Below are 16,919 nucleotides of genomic sequence, written 5' to 3' on the forward strand. Positions count from 1 at the left end.
CATCCACCTAGATTTATAAGGAAACCTTTGTACATTTCAATATTATTTCTCTTATCCATTAAATAAAACTTGTCAATATGATTGCAACATTCTTCAGCTATTACTTGGTGATAATTAGGAGGGACAACAGAAACAAGCAGATTAGACAGACCTGACCAAGAGTTATGGGCAGAAGCCTCCCTACAGGAGGGCCAGGACGGCTCCCACCTAGAGTACGAGATGAGAATGCACTGCTGTAGATTAACTTCCATCTCCCTTGGAGATTATCAAGATTATTGGTTGATAGGTCAACAAGCCCTCCTACAGCTTCAAGCTCCTTGGCGGCATCATCTGCTTTTGTAAGATCTTCTTCATTTGCAGCAAGACCTCTGTTCAGCCCAGAAACAGCATTCTGCATTTCATCACCTCATATGCATTGAACTAAGAAGCTTAAGATACTTCAAATGCAAAATATCCATTGAAAAAACATTTGTTTATATACTTGTATATAATGCCCAACATAAATATCTGGTGAATTAATAGAGATAACTTATTTCACAGATGAAGATGAGTTGGGAACTCAAATCAACCTAGCTCTACTGTTCCATGGAATACTTTTAAGTTGTTAGCTCCAATTTCTTCATAAGATTTGTGCTGAATAAATGGTAGTGGTATGATAACCCAGACTTCTCAGGTCCCACAACAACAATGATAATATCAGAAAGGACTAGGCAGCTGGTGCATTACCTGTTTTCACTTTCACAAAGTGTTTGGACTTACTAAGAGAACACTTCAAAGACAACCCAACTCCCATTTTTATCTTCAATAGTTCCATTTACTAGAAGAACAAATTACAGAATAAGCACTTCACAATAAGCAACTAAAATATTAGTTCAGCTTGACTTGCCTAATGGATATCTTGGATGTAAATTGTAAAATAACAAAGTTACTTGCAAATGAGAATTAGTAAATACATGCTCAGTCATAAGGTTGATAGAATTTTGAAAATTTTCTTAACAATGTGGAAATTATTTACCAAACAATGATTATATTTTGAATGAATGGTTTGGGAACTGAACCATCAAATTTTCCATGCATTTTGAACCAACAAATATTCAAGACAAAACATATACGGAAGGTACATGTTCCACAAAATTACATTGATAATCAGAATACACTACAAGAAAAATGGTCAAAGCCGGCGGTCTTTCAAACCGCCGCTATCTGAGGTCCCCTGCATTCATTTTAAAACTTGCCACGGTCGTCTGTTCGCAAGATTTTATAATAAATCAAAATCAAACCGGTATTAAACTGGTTTAATCTTGAGAGACGCGGTTACGCGGGGAGGGAAAAATCTTTTCTTCCAATCTCCCGCGCGAAGACGAAGGCTATCGACAAGAACTCGGCAGCCAATTTCTCATTTGGAAGAAGACTTGGAGATTATTGGAGACAAAAATCTGCTCTCCTGCGCGAATACAAAGTTCTGTCGACAAGAAATTTCTCTTTTGGAAGAAGACAAACTTGGGGAGTACTGCAAAGGATTGCAGAGAAAATTCTTTTCTCCCGCGCGAAAAGAGTTTTTCACGAGAAGACAAACTTGAAGAAGACAAGGTTCTGTCGACAAACTTGCATAGTTCTTCACGAGAAGGTTCCGTCGACAAGGTTCTTCACAAGAAAGAAAAATGGTTAGGGTTCGTGCAAGGTAGCTAGCACAGCTTTTGTTCTTCTAAGAGAGGACGAGAAAGAAAATTTTCATAGTTAGGGTTCGTGCAAGGTAGCTAGCAGGGATTTTATTCTTCGAAGAAAGGAAAATCCCTTTGTGTTTGAGGAGGAAATTTCAAGCAAGCACCACTGATCTTTGTTCGTTCGAGCAAGAGAGGAGAAGGTAACATGCCTTCTGTCGTTCTCTCCATTTTCCCTCCTTTTATCTTTTTTTTTTCTCATTCATTGGTAGTTAGTGAGTCCTGAATGCTATTAGATTTCCCCTTTGATCATTTCATTACATTAGTATGATTATGTTTGTTCACAAGATATGCTATGCTTTCTTAGTTGATGTCTAGCATAAGAACTAACGTGGTGAGATTGATTTGTTGGACTGATTTAACTAAAATTAAAAAAAAAATAATATCATGAAAATAAATAAAAAAAGAGAAATGAAAAGAAAAGTAGAGAATGATGAAAAATACTTAGCAAAATAAAGATGATCTTTCCATTTGAGAAAATAATGGTACAGTATACAATACAAGTATGTGGGCTATATGACTAGTTAAGCTTTGATACTAGCTAGGTATGGACAATGTGCTTTGATACTAGTTAAGCTTACCTTCTCCGATAAGAATAGTACAGTATACAATCCAGAAAGCTAGCTAGCTGGTTAACACTTGGAGTGCGTAGTAGGTGAAATTTTAAGTTACAGAAGATGCAAGAGTCACAATAACAGAACCAGCTAGTGCTCCTGCAATTAATCATAGAGGTAAAAAGGCTGCAGCAAGTGTTGCACAACGAAAAAATAAATAAATTAATCTAGAATAAGAGAAGAAATACTTGAATCAAGAATTAAAGGAGTAATACATCCTACATACACAGTTATAAATGGCAACATGGAACACATATACAGGGGATTTTTCCAGAGCATTATTTTGCCCATCTTGAGATCATTTTGACCAAAAGAGCAATACGGGGTTTAAGGACCATTACCTAATGTTGGTCCCAGATATCTAGAGTCTTGGGAGGGGTAGACTTGATATGGACCTTACCCACAACAATTTTCACACAAAGTGGCTTCTTTAAGAGCCTAAGGCCTAAGCTATGTTCTCATGCTCGTGAACCAGGGATTTTCCCACTTACCCTTAAAAAAAAAGGTGATACAAGGTTTGATGATTAAAAATAAAAATGCCGTTCAGCCTTCTAATGGACAACCAAGAAATCATGGTGGATCCTCCAGTAAGGAAATTTGATTGGGTGGTCATTGTCATCCAAACAGGTCTGATGATTAAAAAATAAAAATGTCATCCTACCACTATCAAATGGTTAGGAGAAAAGAGGGAGGTCCCTCGAGATTACCTAGCTGAAGCTAGAGACATTTTATCTTCTATGAATGCAAACCTGTGTTGGATTCCTAGGGAACTTAATTCTCTTGTTGACGGTCTAGCTAAATCTGGTGCTCATTTGGATTGCTTGTATAGTGAGAGTTCTCTGTCTGTATTGTTCTATGAGGCTTTTATTTTTTTCATTTCTCAGCTGAACATTATCTCATGTACTTCCTTTTTTCTGAATGAAATATAAGTCATCCTTTCTCTCAAAAAATTGTCATCCAAATGGGTTAATTTTGGACCTATATTCCATAGGTTTGCAACACTAACTGGTGAATCTGGCCTCTATGACATGTATGATTGTGTAGAGAAAAATAGGAAGTATAGATTTTGTCTGTCTTGTTATATGTCTTTAGGCCATAACTTCTGACCAAAATCTGTATTGAAGATTTATCTGTATGGAAGAGCTCTCAAAAACTCTGCAGGTATTTTGATCCACTGAGCTTTTGAAAGATCTATAATCTATTTAGAATGACTTGCCAAACAGCGTCTAAGTTAGTGAACAACGAGAAGCTGTAAGGCTTACCTACTGTATATAAAATTAATTTGTCACTCCATTCAGCAATAAAAACAAGTTATAAAAGTGCTAATTACAGTATTAGTAGAAACTATACCAGCACCATTTCCTGAACTGCCAGCTATGATTGGTACATAAAATACAATCCTGTCAGTAATTAAATGTGCCAACTGATATACCATGACTCTGGCTTGGAGAAGATCAACTAGTGTATGGAGGTAACACAACTAAAGGGGGTTTGAATGTGTATAAAAGACCAACTATGGACTAATGTGAATAAGTGATCTTATGCAAGTTGAAGGATCAAGAAGAGCTATGGGGAGGCTAAAACGAACACAAATTAAGGTAGTCAAAAATGATTTATGATTCACAAGTTAACTATGGATATGGCAATAAATATCTGACCCCATATACCATATAGTTGGGATAAGGCTTTGTTGAGTTGAGTATATGGCATTAAATGGAGTGGAAAGGCAAAACAGCATTTGTGCAACCAACCCCGTATAATTTGGATTAGGCTTTATTGAGTTGAGATCTTAGTTACTTATCTAATATAAAAATATTAGAATATTTTCAATGATCTTGACTTTGTGGTTTTACCACTAAAACCGGAGAGTAGGCATTTCTTGAAGTACAATTAATACTTGACCTCCTTTTATTCTGCTTTCAGACCATCACCTAAGGCAATAAAGGAGAAGGCTTGGTTATTGAGAATCATAATGCTTTTATTCAATCAAGAATAACTATTTTTGTTGAGAAAGAGGAGAGAGAATCAATAAAGGACAATACTTGGTAGGGGTAGGGAAGAAAGGAGAGGCCTGCTCATGTGGTCCTCAATGTCAATTGGGGTAGGGGAGAAAGAATAACTAATGGGCTTCCACGTGTCAGTCTTTCTATCACCATCAACATCAACACCACTTTCATCATAGATATGTGCTTGGCATCATGAAAGTTGTACATATGCACATTTATAGAAGAACAAATGAGTTCTTTATCATTCCCTATAACAAACAAAGCGGAAGTGGTTCAAAATTACCAAGAGGCAAATTGCAGCAATATCATCAATGGGCAATCAGTCTCACTGGTTGCAGCTTCTATGTCTCTTGAATTTACAGGGACAAACTTTGGCAATCCAGCAATCATTTTTGGCAATTAGTAAAAGAACCAGCACATAACATCAAAGAGAAGAAAAGTATATCATAAAATATTTATCAAGAAAGAAGTAAATATTATATGCAACATAATACCTAACTACAGATCAAATCATTATACACAAGAAGCACCAGATATCCAAAAATCCATTTTCATTGCTTTTTTTTTAACTTATAGGAGGTTGAATTATGCAGGACTTGGTTTTAATATTTTAAATGAACTATGTCATGAAAATTTGTTGCTTTACCGGTGTCAAGTTCTGATACTTGTTATGTTTAAGAAGCTTCAGTTACAATGATATCAATGGGTACACATTTCACATTCAAGCATTTGCTATTGGTTTACTGGATGCTTTAGGTACATCCATTCTGTCTATAGTAGCGTCATAACAGCCATATGCTACTTAGTTACAACTTCCGGTTTATCATTTGATAGAGGTAAACATATTATTTTTACTTGATAGTGGTAGATCATTTGGTCTCATGTATTACTATGTCTGGATTTTGTTCTAGCTGCATTGGACATGTTATTCCATGTGAAAAAGGATCTTTAGTTCAGATGTTGTCTTACATATCATAGTGCAATCTCTAGGAAACTTATCCACACAATCATCCAATGTGCTAGAAGGTTGCTTTAGCTAGTAAATGCCATAATGGCCCTTTTTATGAGCAACAGTACTTTGTAGCTTTATTAAAAGTGAGGAAAAGTCCAAACTTTACAATCTGCCATCATACAAAAACCAGAAACAGATTAAATCTCACTACTCTCATCTTCAGATTCTACTCTGATTCCCTTATAATGATCCCCTACACCAGGCTTACCCAAACATAGGTTCCCTTTGAGAGACTCCATTCCATTGTCTTTAAGGTTGATTCTGTTACTTTTTCTTGAAAATTTTCAAAATCAAAACCTGCTGCATGATTTGACCCATCAGTTGGAATGGGTACAAGGTTTATGGTGATTGATTAGTAAATTGGAGAAGAGGCATGCCCATGGAAGCTGTGACTTTCTTTTCTGCTATACAACCCATATGTCTCCATTTTCTAAATCATGGTGTCCCAACCAAAGCCTTTAATGATGAGCATGGTGCTGAATCTGGGTTCTATCAGCTGCAGAGAGATTTTCTGTGGAAGGGTTGGGAAGAGGAAAAAATAAAGGTCCATTTAGTAAGTTGGGATCAAATTTGCTCCCCTGTGGATCAAGGGGGTTTGCGGGTTTGGAGACTTAAGTTTTTTAGCATGGCTTTGCTTGGCAAGTGGCTTTGGAGGTTTGGGGTTGACAGAGATGGTTGGTGGAGAGGCCTAATTGCTGCTAAGTATGGTGTGGATAGAGGAAATTGGATAACCACTTCCTCTCCTTCCTCCCTGGGCTGTTCACTTTGGAAGAAAATTATGGAGCTGCTTCCCAATTTTAGCAGATGTCTCAAGCCAATTTTGGGAAATGGTGGCAGACTGGTTTTCTGGAATGACCCCTGGTGTACTGACTGTCCTCTTGCTGAGGTTGTTCCTCAGCTATTCCAGCCGGCAGTTGATCAGGATGCATTGGCGGCTGACTGTTATGAGCTCACGGGGAGTGTGGTCTGGAATCCTACCTTTTGGAGAAGCTTTAAGGACTGACAGTTTGAAAACTTTGCTAATTTACTCCTGCTGTTGGGTCAGGAGGTGAACACCAGCTTGGAGGATGGTTGGACCTGGATCTGGTCTACAGATGGCCTCTTTAGTGTTAAATATTTTGCTTACAAGTTGATGGTTTGCAGTTTTGGTCCAGTTCCTGCTTCCAGGATTTGGAACCCTCTCCCCCTCGAAAGTTAATGATCTAGTGTGGATAGCAATAGCATCTCTAAATAGGTGTCTCACCAAGGCAAACCTGATCAGAAGGGGAACAAGGTTAACCATGATTGTTGCACAATGATAATTAAATATCCTATAATGATACTTTTCCTGGATTTTTGCATTACACTCATGTTTCAAATTTATCAATGAGCTGTTAGGGATATGTGCTAAATGAGAAAAATTCTAGAAATACAGGTTATGGACTTCCCAACAAGATGAGCTAAACCATTCTATTAGGCCACTTCAAAATATTGTGCTTTCTTTAAGCCTTTATTTTCAAAGCTTGCAAAGTCCATTTAGGTCCCATTTTCCAAACTTAAGAAAATAGAAAAATAAATGATAAATCATTGTACTAAAGCTATTTCAAGTAATTTTAAATATAATAGTGATAAAGTAAGATGACCAAGAGTAAGATGACCATACAGCTTCCTATTTATGGTGAATAGACTGTTTGTGGGACCAAGAGTAAGATGACCATACAGCTTGTGAGCCACATTAATGCCGGTTGATCCAATTTTTGGTGTGCATTGTGATTCCTGTTGAAGAAACCTCTTAGTTGGTGCCATGTTAATATACTCATATGGAGAAATATGGAGTGCCCTGTGACTCCTAAATACTCTGTTTTAGGCATTCTTCCCAAATACCCTGTTTCTGCAGTCCTAAATAACCTACATTAGTGAAATACAAAGTATCCATAAAAATGAAAAACTCTTTCTAGTATCCAAATACCATGTTTTTCAGACCATGCTCCTCTTTTTATACCAAAATGACCCACAAAACAACCTAGGCCTAGCTAGCATTCAAAAATGAAAAATGTTCACATATTCATGAATCCAAGCCATATATTTGCTTGATTAGTCCCCACTTGTGACTGGTATTTTGACAAAAATCACATCAATCAGATGATCCTAAGACCCTTTCTTTTTTCTGATGGACCCAAATTAATGAGGTAGCTAGGCAATTGTATCAGACAGGTAGGGACTGATAACTAGGATCGGCTATCCATCATGGTCTTAAGTTGCTCCCCATGCAGGGATTGATAGATAGGGCTTCAGTTTTTTCATAGTTATCCCACTTTGGGAGAGGGCTCAGCCTTAACTTAGCTTGTAAGATCCCGTTTTGGGGATGCTTCAGTTGCAGTGATTTAGCTTGTGGTAGTTGAGCACCCATGTTCCGGAGTGGTTATCTGGAATATCTTCCTATTTCAGCTGCATTTCTGGTGCCTGAAACCCAAATTCTAATTTTTTAGAAAGAAAATTAGAAATGCGCATTTGCTTCGATTGGTAAAATGTAAGCCGATAATGAGATCAAGTTAGCTAGCATTTTAACAATTTTTAATGAGGTTATAAACAATTGCCAGTGCAACTGAATGCATCTTCCAAATTCCTCTAGCACTTGGGTGTGTAATTAGGCCTACAACAAGTACATCTCCATACCAGAATTTAAGGGAAACCATTAAGTATTTTATGATTAATTAGTTAGTGGATTTACAATGTCACACAATCATTCCCATAGCTAGGTATCTAGAATCCTACAAGCTTTTAACCATTGAAAATTTTCAGTCTATATACTCTAGAAGAAAAAGAGAGAAGGCGTGATAATCCCAAGATTTTCTATATGCTTGTCTTGTTTGAGAAGACAAGCTGGCCTGTAGCACCTCCTTTATGGCTATGGCGCTAAGCTAGGGTTTAAGCTGAGAGATGAGGGCCCCTCTAAAACTAGGATTAGGGTCTCATGAAGGCTGAAAGATATTGAAGGTTTTATAAATTATAACGAACCTTCTAGGGATCCTGAAAAGTGATAGGGCATATTTAGGGAACTTTAAATTTTCTAATGAGGAATTCAATGATCAGGCATTAATTTCTTAGATGATAAAAAATGACACAACCCTGAACCCTTTGACATTTGTGTTCTATAGGCTGTTGTATTTCTTTTTCTGTTTTTTTTTTTCCTTTTTCTTTGTAGAATGGAGCCAGAAATTGCAGTATTTCATGGTTTATGGAGAGAGGAGAAGATGTGCAAACAACATTTGATATTCAGTCCTCTGTCTCTACTTTGCATGTATCTTTATGGTTTACACATCTCATAGTCTTTTTTTTTTTTTTAAATTTAGTGGTGTTTCTTAGTCCACCATTGCCATCACCATCAACAACACCCTGTTTCACATAACTGGGATCAGCAGAAAAACTTCTTGTTCCCCCACTCCGCTTTATCCCCAAAGAAGAGGATATAAATATTTTTTAGCAATGCTCCTTTTAATTCTGTCATTTAAATATTCTTTTCTTCCCCAGAGTCTAACATCACTTTTTTGCAGGCTTTGAGGAGACACTTTTGATCTCAGAATTGTTAGACCAAGCAGAACCAGAATCAACTTCCTGATCAACTTCCTGAGCAGCTATACCAATATGTTATTATCAAGTGAATACAGATCAACTTCCTCTGTGCATAGAAAATATTCCCCATGTGATCCCATACCATGTGAATACAGAGTAGTTTCTTGCTGATTTCCCCCCAAAAAATGTCGGTTAAGTTGTATTCCATTTTCAAGACCTGAAAATGGAAGTTAAAGATCTGGAGAGGATGGTTATAGCTAAACCTGTTGCTTCAAGACCTTCTTGTTCCAGTTTCAGGTCCTTCTCAGAGCTTCTTGCAGGTGCATTTAATGCCTCACCCCCTGGTGCATATACTGAAACAGTAGTTGCTGCCATTAGACCCAAGACAGTGAGATTCAAGCCAGTGGCAAATCATGATCTGGATGGGATGACTTCATCCCAGGTGGGCATTTTAGTTTATGGGCTTTGTTTTTGGATGTTGTTTCGTATCAAGAACAGCTTTGTTATGTTATTCTTTTACCTTTGTCCCATGATAGGGTGAGATATCGGGAACAGCAGCTTATTCATCTGAAAAGGTCTCAAGACCAGACTGCAAATCTACTGTAGTATACAAACCCTTGGCAAAATTTGTTTCAAGGAGAACTGCCTCTCTGTTGGCAAATTTGGTCAGTATGCTATTTATTAGGCACTTGATTTTCCTATAGAGTTGGTTTGAATCAGTCCTTCACTTGAGATTTGTTTTAAGTTTATTTTATTTATAAAAATACTCCTGCAACAATACTATTCAGTAATATATTAACTACTCATTCTTTGAACCCTCCCTCCTACCATCATAAAGCAAAAAATGGAAATTCCTCTCCCCTGTTGCCTTTAACAAATGATTTTTTTTCTTGGCAGGGAAATTTTGGTATTAGTCACCAACAAACCCTATTTCAACATGGAGACAAAACCAAGCAGCCTTCACAAAACCATCTTACCTCAAATCCTAATGGGAAATTGCCATCAGAGTTGGAAAAACAGATAATTGAGCCCTCAAAGATGGCTACATAGATATTGGAAGAGAGTCAGAGGGCTGTACCTGCAACAACCAGTGGGGTATGATGGGTATAATTGGAGAAAGTATGGGCAAAAGCAAGTGAAAGGTAGCGAGTACCCAAGAAGTTATTACAAGTGTACACACCCAAATTGCCCTGTGAAGAAGAAGGTTGAGAGATCATTTGATGGACAGATTGCAGAAATTGTATACAAGGGTGAACATAATCATCCAAAGCCTCAACCTCCTAAAGGCCACTCATCAGGGGCACAAGGGAAAGAGTTTGTTTCTGATGGGATTGGCCAAGATACCAGCTATCATTGGATATTGTATTTTTTTTTAAATGCCTTGTACTTTTTTATGTTAATTGGATATTGTATTCAAGCATTCTGTTTTGGATATTATAATAATTAATAATTTTTATTTTCAATTTGTAATTTTTTATTTAAATTGATTTTTATGCATTATCGGCCATGAGATTTGTATTAAACAGGTACAAACAAAATGTTGAAATCAAATTGATATAAATAATATAAAATTAAAAAAAAAAAACAAAGTCGGCGGTCATGCAACCGCCGCCTTAGACATAAAAGCGATCTAAGCCAGCGGTCCAGACCACCACCTAAAAGCGGAAGTAAACTTTTGACGGACCTAAGCCAACGGTCCAAAGATATCTAAGCCGGCAGTCCAGACCGCCACCTAAAAGCGAAAGTAACCTTTTCGACGGACCTAAGGCGGAGGTCCAAAGATATCTAAGCCAGCGGTCCAGACCACCACCTAAAAACGGAAATAACCTTTTGACAGATCTAAGCCGGCGGTCCAGACCGCCGCCTTTATTGAATCTGAGCGGCGGTTCTGACATACCACCAGTTTAGGAATGATTGAACCATGTCGGACCAGTCCCCAAAGGCAGTGGTCTTGACCTAGGCCGGCAGAGTTTTAGGGGGCGAACGCATGACCGTTACCTTACATCTAAGGCGGCGGTCTTTAGGTCAAAGCCGGCGGTTAGTTTTTCTTGTAGTGATAGTTTCAAAGACTGCTTCCAGAAATGCTTTATCAAATTCCTACAAATATTCTCTGTTTTCACAGGAAGGTCTTGGACAATTCTTCTAATTGATCAAAATATCAGTCACACCTACATCAAGACACATGCAGCACAATCCTGAAACTAGGCCTAAATCATCATGCATCTTAAGTACATGCAAACTGCATATGGATTAAAACTTTAAGGAATGTTGGGATATAAGTATATACATACCTTGTGCAGACAAGCAAAGACAGATGAGTTGTGTTATGAATCTCCTCCAATTAGACATTAGTCATAAGACCATCGATAGACCTTCAAGCATCATTGAGTTGTAAGTATCATACAGAACAACACCCATTGGAATAGTATGATATCCAAAAGCATCCACAAAAATATAGAAACTACCCTTAGATATATCTTCAGTATCTTATTAGTATTGGTATACAAATTCCTAAATCCATATTTTTGATATCTACATTCTAATTCTTCACATAGTTCCATATTCAAAAATTTTCATGATCCAAAAAAAAGAAAGGGAAAATAGTTTGGTACAAACACTGAGAGATAATTGCGCCTCACTCTCTCCTAAAGATGAAATTAGTACAACTTCCATTTGATTCTAGTTGGAACATTTCACAAGGAAAACATTAGGCACTGTATAATCTCATTCAATTGTCATTACTTGATTATAGTTTAGTAATGTCTCTTCTTATTTATCCACCTCTACATAAGGAATGCTAATTGCACAGGTTGTAAAACTTGTTCCATATTTTTGATATCTACATTCTAATTCTTCACATAGTTTCAGATTAAAAATTTTTCATGATCCAAAAAAAAAAAGAAAATAGTTTGGTACAAACACAGAGAGATAATTGTGCCCCACTCTCTCCTAATGAAGAAATTAGTACAACTTCCTCTGCCTCTACATAAGGAATGCTAATTGCACAGGCTGTAAAACTTGTTCTCACACAACTGGCTCCTCTATATTTATATTGTTGAGGCAAAGTAGTATGGCATGTCTTCAGCATTTTATTTTTGATGTTTCATGCTTTTGTGCTCTCAAGTCTTAAGACTCTTATCAACCACATTTTTCCATGTCTTTGGTTTGTGTTGTGTTGCTTTCCTTTGTCGCAACCTATCTAATAACCTATAATATTTGTGAAAAAGTTGATATTTCCAGAGAGTAAGATTCCAATTTTATAGCAATTACCAGGGTATATACATAATACACTAAATACTTAAATATTGATAATTGAACAAACTGGAGCATACAAAATAGCAGTACTGGGATTCACCAACATGACATTGAATTCCTACCCACGAGACATGACAATTGCGCATTGGGAATATTTCCCTCGTCATTCATCTCCCCAATACATGGTGGTGATGCTCTATGGGTATGAATGTGGGTACAGCTTGGGTAGCAGATCCCGAGTCTTCACGAGCGTCAACAACACATTACCCAGCAAGTCCGCTGACCAAGGGAGTACTAGAATCAACAAACCAGAAAAATATAAAACATACTCATATTTGAATTATCAAGAAGCAAGCCATTTTCATAAAATAAGCATAATAAATACGAAAAAAAATAGGAAAGACAATTCACTTATCCAACCATCAGAAATTTGACCATGAGCCGACCAACAGAAATTCAATAAAAACCCGCTTAGGGACTTGCAGTGATTTCCAAATTGGATCAACTTGAAGTATTAGAAAGACAAAAGGAGAATACATCAGAGAAGAGAATTACGTGCAAGAAAATTAAAGAGAAGTAAATTAACGCAATAACAATACAGAATAATACATCAGAGAGAAAATTTCCAAAACACAAGTATATTAATTTGAACTGTACATATTCAACTACCCAGTAAGTACTACATGGTTGCACCAACACACTGAACAAAAGTAGAGTTCCGGGGACAAAGAGGATAGATGACGGTGACATACTAAGCCCTGCTGAATTGGATGAATGCGGCTGCGGACTCTATTGGCCTTAGCTTACAACTGCAATCTCCTGTTCAAGGCATGACACTCCAGCCCAGCAATAACTCCCATCGCCTCCGACCAGTCGACCTTGCCAAAACACTTGCATAACTTCTCAAAAATCTGCCATGTGAGGAGGCTATCAGACCCAGAACAGTGAGTCTGCCCCACTGATCGAACCACGCCAAGCGTCTTCGCAACTCGTTCCAGCCCTCCATACAACCCATGACACTTCATCATGTGTTTCACATCAAAAACTGCCCCGAATACATGATTCATCACATCAAGAAAATCATTTATCGTCTCCGGCAGTGGTCTCCCATGGCTCAATATCTTTATCAGGTAAGCAAAATCGTAGCCTCCTTGGAAACATATCCATCTCGGTCGCACTAGATAGCGAATACCTGATGCAATGTCGTAGTATGAACGGTGTAGAAGACGAGTCCCAGAAGCCAAGTCGTAATGAACTAGCCCAGACTCGCACATCCGTTGTGCAAACAGCGCTGAATCAATGCCGTGCTCCCTGGTCTTCTCCAAATCGATTCCATGGCTCCTGAGGAGTTGTATGGCTTCTGGCGCTTGTAAGTCGGTGGAGACATCGAAATCTCTAAAATTGAACTCCCAGACCACGTAATGATCGTCAAACTTGGGGAGTCTGCCATAGTTGTCGGTGAGAGTGATGCCCAGCTGAATGAGATTCATACAATCAACATTTGCTTTGAGAGACTGGTAGTACTTCTCGGAATATTGCAGGGAAGGAAAGGAGGGGGGCCTGGATGGATATATAGCGCCCGGAAACTCTGTATCAATGGTGACGTTCGAAAAATATGATAGCATCTGAGTTAGAAGATGAAATTCAGCATCAAAATTCGTCGCCCAAACATGGTGAATTTGTACGCTGCCGGACGACATTTTGCTCTCGTCTCTCGCTTCTCGGTGTGCCGATCGATTATTGGTTGCTCTAGCTTCTCTTCTCTGCTCGCTAATGAGTGTTGCTCTCGCTTCTCTGCTCTGCTGATCGTTTTACGTTCAGACTTTTATAATGTTCATAAATACGTATTTAGAAACTTTCGAGTGAGTTGGAAACTTTCGAATTGGAAAGTTTCCAAAAAAAAGTTGTGTTCCAATCCACTTTTGGTATGTTTGTTTAGTCTGAATTGGAAACTGTGGAATGGATGACTCAGCCACGCCTCTGTTTTGGAAACTTTGGAAACCTTGGAAATTTGCTCCAATCCATTTTTCACGCGGTCAATGATTCAGCCACTCCTCTGTTTTGACGTGGCTTGAACATCCACCGTGAAAAAGTGGATGGAGCGAAATAAAGCTCGAAGTTACTGCAACTTGGGCTAGCGGGCCCAACCCGAAATCGGACCAATCTATCTCGCAATTTTATACGTGTTGGGCCTAAAAGAAAGGATTTTTTTTTTTTTGACTGGTCTCGGACCAAACCCTTAGGTAGTCTAAGCCCAGGCCGGTCTCATCCTAACCCTAAGCCCGGTCTGATTATATGCATGCATGCACATATATTTGCATGCATATAATATATGTAATATATCCACACATATATTGATAACAACTTTTAGGGCCCGTTTGGTTTGTGATCGGAATCGGAATCGGAATGGCCTATTTCGCTTGGTTGTTTGATTCACACCGGAATTGGAATTGGATTCTGATTTATGTTGTCTGGTTCGTTAAGAGGCTGGAAGCGGAATCAGCCATGATTTCCAATTTTTCCCCTAATAAAAATAAAAAAGCAGAAAATGCATGAAAATACAAAAAATGCAGAAATTACAATAATTTTGTAGAAAATGCATGATAATACTCAAATTTTGCAGAAATTAAGAAAAAAATGTAGAAATTTTGCAGAAAAAATGCAGAAATTACAACAATTTTGCAGAAAGTTCAGAAAATGCATGAAAATACTAGAAACTTTGTAGAAATTGCAGAAATTTTTTAGAAAAATCAGAAAATTTTGTAGGAAAATGCAGAAATTACAAAAAGTTTATAGAAAATTCAAAAAAAAAGCATGAAAATATTAGGAATTTTACAAAAATTATAAAAATTGTAGGAAAATGAAGAAATTATAACAATTTTGCAGAAATTTATGAAAAATGTTTGTGGTTTTCAATTTTTGCCACAGACATCATCACTCTGTCAATATATAGAAAATTCATCAGCTATATAAATTAAAAAAAAAACAATTAAAGAATTAAGAATATACAGGAAACTATAGCAATGGTGGTTTTCAACTATTGCCTGAACTTGGTCAGTTCCCGACACCATCATCAGTTTGTTCAAATCTGTTCCTGGCACCATTGTCGATTCCCGGCACCATCGTAGCAATGGCATAGTTGTTTAGTCTCAAGGTAGAAAATAATGAAAAGTGTCTTCTTTTAAGGGTAGCTTTGACATTTTAAAAGTTCAAGGGATCTATTAGACACATTTTGAAAGTTCAAGTACTACATAAATACGTTTTGAAGTTTGGGGACTGACTTGATACAACCCCTAAAGTACAGGGTACTGATTAGGAACTTTCCCTTAAAATTCTCGATTAGTACCCTATACTTTGGGTCTAATTCCACTTTGATCCCCGAACCTTAAAACGCGACAATTCAATACCCAAACACTACAGGAAAATGGGGCTATAGCTATGACACTTTAGCTACGATGAAAAAAACCATAGCTAAAACATGGGATATAACCTTAGACAATTTGATGTTTGTGGCAAAAAGTTGAGCTTTAGCTATGGACAATTTGTTCGTAGTTAAAAGTTATTCTGTCCACGGCTAAAAGATATTTATAGCCACGGTTATAATGTATCCGTGGCTATAAGTCACAAAAGCAGAAGTTGAGCTTTAGCTACGAATAATTTGTCTGTGGCAAAAAGTTGAGCTTTAGCTACAGATAATTTGTCCGTGGTTAAAAGTTATTATATCCATGGCTAAAAGATATTTATAGTCACGGTTGTAATGTATCCGTAGCTATAAGTTACAAAAGCAGAAGTTGAGCTTTAATTATGGACACTTTGTCCATGGTTAAAAGTTCTTTTGTCAGTGGCAAAAACATATTTAAAGCCACAATTATAATGTATCTGTGGCTATAATTTACAAAAGCAGAAGTTGAGCTTTAGCTACAAACAATTTTTTTGTGGTTAAAGAGCTATTTATCACTATATCCACAGATAACTATAATTCCGTGGATATCATTAACCAACCGTTAAGTGGCATTTGAAAAGAAACAAATGCCCTTTAAAAGTTCTTTTGTCAGTGGCAAAAACATATTTAAAGCCACAATTATAATGTATCTGTGGCTATAATTTACAAAAGCAGAAGTTGAGCTTTAGCTACAAACAATTTTTTTGTGGTTAAAGAGCTATTTATCACTATATCCACAGATAACTATAATTCCGTGGATATCATTAACCAACCGTTAAGTGGCATTTGAAAAGAAACAAATGCCCTTTAAGTGTCATCTAATTTTCTTTATCAACCATCCAAACATTGACAAAAAGTGAACAATCTCAAATCCTTCCCTCTATTCAATAAAGTTGGGGTCACATCTTAGTAGACATTCTAGTGACCTCAACTTTATTGAATAAAAGATGTAAGGATATGAGATTATTCATTTTTTGTCAATGTTTGGATGGTTGATAAAGAGAATTAAATGATACTTGAAGGGCATTTAATTCTTTTCAAATGCCACTTAGCGGCTGGTTAACGATAAATACTAAATTGACATGTTTTGAAAGTTCAAATACTGAATTTTCACATTTTAAAGCCACTAGACCCAAAGTACAAAATACTAACCAAGGATTTTCCCTTTTTTATAATAGAATGAAAAGACTGAAGGATTCCCAAAAAGTTCCAAAGAGACCAAAATCGCCAAACGGTCTTGATATTTAAAGACTTGGACCCCAAAAGCTTAATGTCTTTTGACCAACTATCAAAGATCTTTTTAAACCCCTTTGGTTT

General features: G+C 37.2%; 2 pseudogenes across 1 annotated transcript; one reads left to right on the forward strand and one right to left on the reverse strand.

Moving 5' to 3' along the window:
- The first annotated feature begins 1,215 nt into the window (after window positions 1-1,215).
- On the forward strand, window positions 1,216-10,388 carry LOC104602888 (WRKY transcription factor 44-like; annotated as a pseudogene). The gene is made up of 4 exons (XR_016080484.1): window positions 1,216-1,864; window positions 8,887-9,347; window positions 9,442-9,570; window positions 9,803-10,388. The product of XR_016080484.1 is annotated as a WRKY transcription factor 44-like (transcript).
- A 2,575-nt stretch (window positions 10,389-12,963) lies between these two features.
- LOC104602889 (putative CCR4-associated factor 1 homolog 11 pseudogene) lies at window positions 12,964-13,860 on the reverse strand (annotated as a pseudogene).
- Window positions 13,861-16,919: the final 3,059 nt, after the last annotated feature.

Source organism: Nelumbo nucifera, chromosome 1 (genome assembly GCF_055504915.1).
Source record: "Nelumbo nucifera cultivar China Antique chromosome 1, China Antique-T2T, whole genome shotgun sequence".
NCBI classification, from domain to species: Eukaryota; Viridiplantae; Streptophyta; class Magnoliopsida; order Proteales; family Nelumbonaceae; genus Nelumbo; species Nelumbo nucifera.